The sequence below is a fragment of the Macrotis lagotis genome, chromosome 1 (assembly GCF_037893015.1).
Source record: "Macrotis lagotis isolate mMagLag1 chromosome 1, bilby.v1.9.chrom.fasta, whole genome shotgun sequence".
NCBI classification, from domain to species: Eukaryota; Metazoa; Chordata; class Mammalia; order Peramelemorphia; family Peramelidae; genus Macrotis; species Macrotis lagotis.
The window spans coordinates 246,782,628-246,789,623 of record NC_133658.1 but is presented as its reverse complement, the minus strand read 5'-3'; the positions used below and the strand labels follow the sequence as shown (position 1 = coordinate 246,789,623).

General features: G+C 37.1%; 1 pseudogene; it reads left to right on the top strand.

Moving 5' to 3' along the window:
- Window positions 1–5,639: 5,639 nt before the first annotated feature.
- Window positions 5,640–6,552, top strand: LOC141488586 (transcription factor A, mitochondrial pseudogene; annotated as a pseudogene).
- The last annotated feature ends 444 nt before the right edge of the window (window positions 6,553–6,996 follow it).

The following is a 6,996-nucleotide window of genomic DNA, read 5'->3' as shown; positions in this document are numbered from 1 at the left end:
GTCCCGGGGGAAGCTTGAGGCGGCCTCTGCACCTCCTCCCCGGGCAGGGGTACCGGCACCGGGAGGGAGGTGCAGAAACTTCACATGGATGCTTCGTATTAAACAGAAAATGTGGAGATCTTAACAGGTTAGTAAACAGTGAACTTATAGCTTGCAGTTTAAAATTTGAGGTCTATTATAAGAAAGAATATATCTTATCTAATTATACCTAGATATAGTATATGTATAAAACATTAATATATGTATAATAATTCTGATACTAATATTAGTTAACTAGATCGACTAAATATATATTTTTAGATAAGCACATCACTATTAATTTCGAGCAGTCATTATCTTTATGGAATCATGCTGATTGGAATAAAATATGGGTCCAATAAATGCTGACTCTCAGAACTGTCACAAGGGTATTCAACTGCCAAGATTTCAAATTTCAAAGTTCAAAGTTCAATATTATCAAAATTCTCATGCTTTAATATGCATTTGACAATGATTTGAATTAGAAAGCTCCTTTTTGCAGTATATTGATTTAAAGTTTCAGCTTTTATTAAAACATAGCTTTAACTTCATATAGAGTTAAAAGGAGTTTTGCTAGATATTCTCTATTTCTTTTTAAAATCACTTAAAGTCATTTGTTCTGATTTCAGACTATCTGGTTTATTTCAATTATTAAAACTTGTTTTAAAATGTTTATTTGTTCTGAAATAATTTACAAGTTCTGCTTTGTCCTTCAAAACTATAGTAGTTTTATACTTTTATAAGCCATATGATTATTTTAATTTAATCTTCTGTGATCTGAGCATGCACTATCAGGTGTTACATGTGCATAATTTATTCTTATGCCCCATGCTTAATTCTATCTTTGATAACTTTTTCTCTAACTTATTACAGTCTTACTGATTATAATTCCAGAAAATACAATTTTGAACTTGTTTTCATTTCCACTGATTTCAACTCAAGTTTTACTGTTTTAATATACCTAAACAATTGATTTTTTAAATTATAACAGTATTATCAAATTTCGCTTGCATCAGATAGTTCCTGCTATCAGAACAAACTTTTCTTTTTCTGGGAGTAGTTTATGATTCACCTTCATTCTGGCAGTCCCAATTAGGACTTTCTTGGTACTTGTAGATAAGCTTTAAAGATATACTTACTTTTATTCTTTTCCAGAGATGATTTAAATTTTTCTTGTTCTGTCTTCAAACAATAAAAATTCCTCCCTGAAATAAAATTATCTCAACTCTAAGTAGAGTTTTTAAGTCTACCTTTATTCTACACTAAAATTAAAAGCAATTTCAGGGGCAGCTAGGTGACATAGTGGATAGAACACTGGCCCTGGATTCAGGAGGACTTGAGTTAAAATCCTGCCTCAGACACTTAATAATTATCCAGCTGTGTGACCTTGGCAAACCACTTAACCCCACAGCCTTGCAAAAACCAAAAAAAGAAACCTTAAAAAAAAGCAATTTCACAGATTGATACTGAAGTACAATATCAATGTTTGTGAAATTCCTGCATAGAAAGGGGTCCCTGACATCCTTCTGGGCCCTGAGAAATTCCTTAGAAATATAACTTTGGCCAGGAGCCTTTGGGTCTGAAAACAGTCTGAAAGGACCCAAGCTCTTGACCCTGGGGGTCACGGATATACCATAAAATTGTCTATAAAGATTTACAAAGCACCCTTATTAGCCTAATTATCTTGCTGTATCTGTTAAATTCTAGGACTGCCTCCCCCTTCCCCCAATGCAGCTGGAACCATAAGATAGTAAATTTCACTCCCCCAAACCTGTGGGAAGCCTGTGAATATGTGACTCCTTCTGTCTCAGGAATATATTCAGACATAACACAAAGACCCTGACCCTTTTCCTACTCTGTCTAGCCCCCTATCTATACCGAACCAAATGTTTACTTATGTTTGTATTGGTATGACAAGACAATATATCTAACTGCTGTCTTTGCTTCTGTATCCTGCTTGCTCTCAGTACCCGCCCCCCAAACACTATAAAAACCCATTCCCTGAACACTCAGGTACTGTCTGCTTTGTGTACTCTTCATCCCCAGGCAGTCCCCGGGAAATTAAAGACCTCCAAACTTACCAACTTCTGGTCTCTTGCTCTTTGGGTTCAGCAATACCTCAAAACTTCAGATTCAGAGACTGGCTAAGTGAAAATGCTTACAACTTAGCAAATATGTTTCTTTTTAAATTCTGAGTTGTGGAATATTTATTTATTCAAATTTAAAAAATATTTTTATTTAAAGTTTTGAATTTCAAATTCTATCCCTCTCTCCTTCCCTCCCCTCCCTTCCAGAGATGGTAAGCAATCAGATACATTTTATATATATATATGTATATATATATATATATATATATATATATATATATATATATATATATATGATTATTTAAAACATTTCCATCTTAGTCATTTTGTACAAAAAGACTTTAATTAAAAAATTATAGAAAGAAAGTGGAAAAATTACTTCACTGTATATTCAATTAGCATCAGTTCTTTCTCTAGAGGCAGATGGCACGCTGCATCATTAGTCCTTTGAGATTGTCTTGGATCTTTGTATTACTAAGAATAGCTTAGTCACACACAGTTCTTCCTGGAACAATATTGCTGTTATATATACAATGTTCTCCTGGTTCTGTTCCCTATGTATCAGTTCATATAAGTCTTTCAAGGTTTTTCTGAAATCATCTCGATATCAATTTTTATAGCTTAATAATATTCTATTAACAATCATAAAGCACAGCTTGTGTTGTCCATCTCCAATTGATTGTCACTCCTTAGATGTTCAATTCTTTGCCATGTGGAATTATTTAACATGGGATTTAACTCTAATTTCTCCTGTTCTATTTTCCTAAACATTTCTCTGAATCTCTTATTTCACTGAATCTCTCCTGAACAAATTTCATGATTACTAAAACAGTTCTTAAAATTCAAACTACAACTTTAAATCAATTCCTTTGATTAGAGAAATGCAAATTGAAACAACTCTGAGGTACCATACCACACATAGCTGATTAGCTAATATGACAAAAAAGGAAAATGATAAATGTTGAAGAGGATATGGGAAAACTGGGATACTAATGTACTATTGGTGAAGTTGTGAACTTATCCAACCTTTCTGTAGAACAATTTGGAACTCTGCCTAAAAGACAACCAAACTGTGTATATCCTTTGATCCAACAATACCACTACTAAGTCTATATCCCAAAGAGATCATAAAAAAAGGGAAAAGGAGATACATGTACAGAAATATTTATAGCAGCCCTTTTCAGGGTCAAAATGTTGGAAACTTGGGCAGAGCCTAGATGGCCACAGGAGAAGAGCCTCTCCTATGTACTTTCTCCAAAATATTTCAAAAATCTTCAAATTATTACTCTAAATAAATTTTCAAGAGACAGAACCCACAGAAAAACCCAGTGAGACAATTCTCCAGACCAAGGTAACCTGGAAAATAGTGGGAAAAACTCTGTTCCATGGGGTTAGAGGGGCAGCCCACCAGAGTGAAGAAACTTTAGCCTCCCAGGAACAGACCCAGGGCAGCAGAAGTAGTTTCCTGACCTGCACCCCAGGGAGAACCAAGTACAACTTGGAAGATCAGCAGGGAGACCTCTGCTAGAATGAACATGAAGCCCAGGAGCCGGGCTGCAGCACTTAGCATGGCCAGCAGCCCATATCCAGGAAATGGAAGCAGGCTTGGCAAGCAGGCTCTAGGCAGCTGCACCCTGAGTGCTCAACCCACCAAAAGTAAGGGAGTGGAGGGAGATTTCTGAGGTCTGTCCTCTGTCCCTGGAACAGAACTCTGGGGCTCTGACCACATTCAGATCCTGATTGCAGTCTAGGCCCCCTATAGACAGGGATCTCCCTGCCTCAGCCCCATGGCAGAGGGATGCGCTTGTGGTCATTCATAGACCAGGAGAGCATTCAGAGCCTCACATACTAAGGTCCTTATGGGGGTATCCCAATAAAACTCAAAAGCTCAAGAAGTATTCCCAAATTGGGCACAGGCTGGGGAAATGAATAAACAGAAAAAAAAAGGAACCTGACCACTGATAAATACTTTGTCTATGATCCCAAGGAGGATCAAAATACTCAGTCTGAAGATGAGGAAGTACAAGCTTCTGCATCTAAAGACTCCAAGAAAAATAGAAGTTGGACTCAGGCTATGACAGAGCTCAAGAAAGATTTTGAAAATCAAGGGAGATAGAAGAAAAATCAGGAAAAGAAATGAGAGAGATGCAGGGAAAACATGAAAATGAAGTCAGCATTTTAGTCAAGGAGATCCAAAAAAATGAAGAAAATAACATGTTAAAAACCAGCTTAGGTCAAATGGATAAAACAATTCAAAAAGTTATTAAGGAAAAGAATGCTTTAAAAAGTAGAAATGGCCAGATGGAAAAAGAGATAAGAAAGCTCTCTGAGGAAAACAAATCCCTCAGATATAGATTGGAGCTAAAGGAAGCTGATGACTTTATTTATTTATTTGGGGGGGGGGGGGTTTGCGAGGCAAATGGGGTTAAGTGGCTTGCCCAAGGCCACACAGATAGGTAATTATTAAGTGTCTGAGACTGGATTTGAACCCAGGTACTCCTGACTTCAGGGCTGGTGCTTTATCCACTGCACCACCTAGCCACCCTAAGCTGATGACTTTATGAGAAATCAAGACACAATACTTCAACACCAAAAGAATGAAAAATTAGAAGAAAATGTGAAACATCTCATTGAAAAAACAACTGATCTGGAAAACAGATTCAGGAGAGATAATTTAAAAATTACTGGAATACCTGAAAGTCATGATCAGGAAAAGAGACTTGACCTCATTTTTAAAGAATTCCTACAGGAAAATTGCCCTGATATCCTAGAAGCAGAGGGGAAAAATAGAAATTGAGAGAATCCTCCAATCTCCCCAGGAAAGGGATAAAAAAAAACAACCCCCAGAAATATTATAGCCAAGTTCCAGAACTTCCAAGTCAAAGAGAAAATATTACAAGCAGCCAGAAGGACACAATTCAAATATCATGGAGTTGCAGTCAGGATCACATAGGATTTAGAAGCAACTACATTGAGGGCTCATAGGGCTTGGAATATAATATTCCAGAAGGCAAAAGAGCTTGGAATGCAACCAAGAATCAACTACCCAGCAAAACCGAACATCTTCTTCCAAGGGAAAAGATGGACTTTCAGTAAAACAGGGGAATTTCAGATGTTCCTGTTGAAATGATCAGAGCTGAACAGAAAGTTTGATCTTCAAGTACAGGACTCAGGTGAAGCATAGAAAGTGAAGGAGAAGGGTCAATTATGAGGGACTTAATGATGAACTGCATGTATTCCTGCATAGAAAAATGATACTGATAGTACTTATATGAACCTTCTCATTTAATAGAGCAGGTAGAAGGAGCTTTTATAGATGAAGCACAGGAGAGAGCTGAATTTGAAGATATAATCTATTGTAAAAATGGAGTCAATGGCTAAAAGGGAAATGTACTGGGAGTAAGAGAAAAGAGAGGTGGAATAGGCTAAGATATTTCATACAATAATTTTTTTTTTTTTTGCAATGAGGTTTTGCAATGATAGCGAAGCGGGAAAGACAAGGGGGAATGAGGGAAACCTTTATTTTCATCAGAAATGGCTCAGAGAATGCCTCGCTCGCGGCGGGGCCCGGAGGCTGCTCCCGGTCGGACCCCAGCACTCTCGGAGCCCCTGCGGGCCTCTGGAGGACGGGAGCGGGCCGGGAGCCGGGGGGCGCTGAGGGCCCGGGGGCTGCTGGAGCCGCCGGCCCAGTGCTCTCTGTGGATTGGAATGGTTTATGAAAGACTGTACTTTATGGCTCCAAAGAAGACTTTGACTGCATACATTCGTTTTACAATGGAACAACGACCCGTATTCAAAGAACAAAATCCAGATTTGAAAAGCAAAGAGATAATAAAGAAGCTTGCTGAAGCTTGGAGGGAGCTTCCAGAATCACAGAAGAAAGTAAATGAAGAGGCCACCCAGGCAGATTTTAAAGTATACAAAGAGGAGGTCTCTAAATATAAAGCAGAGCTTAATCCTGAGGAGAAAAAACGTTTGAAAGAAGAAAAGCGTCGAAAAAAAAGGCTAGAAAAGAAATAATAAAGAAAAAAAGGGAGTTAACTGTCTTTGGAAAGCCCAAAAAACCTCGCTCAGGTTATAATATTTTTATTTCTGAACACTTTAAGGAAGCAAAAGGACTTTCATCACAGGAGATGATGACGATTTTAAATGAAGAGTGGAAAGCTCTGTCATTATCTCGGAAGCAGGTATATATGCAGCTTGCTCAAGATGATAAAATTTGTTATGTAAATGAAATTAAATCGTGGGAAGAAAAAAATGCTTGAAATTGGAAGAGAAGATTTTTTACGTTTTAGAAAGCTAAAAGCCAAAATTGGAAAACACCTTGAAGAAATCTATTGATGTTTGCATCTTCATAATGAATATGATAAATACTGAAGGAACCAATCAGGTTTCACTATATCGGACTGGCAAAATTTCCAAGAATGATGTTGGTGAACATTTTATATTGATCTCTTTTTGTTAACAAACGGACTTCAGCCAGTATGCTGACATATTTTTTATTAGCACCTAGTTATGGATACTCTGCTGGTATATATTCAGTCGACATTCAGACAGAATTTGCTTTTGGAACTACTGAATGCCAAAAAAATTCATCTAGGTATAGGAGAGTTTAATTTTACCCTTGGCTAAAGGTAAATCAAACTGTGAAATATTTTTGATACTAGATGATGACAAGAAAGTAGTCTTGTTTCCTAATGAGGAAATAAGTATTTGCTTTTCTCAAATTGTCTTAAATTATAAAAGGCACAGTGGTCTAAACTATCACTGTAGTGTATTTTTAACTGGCCTGGGTAAATTTCAATACCTAGGCAGGTTCTAATTCCTAGGTAATACTAGCTTATGTAGTATTCAGAGATGATGAGTAGACACACATAGAATTGCTGATTCC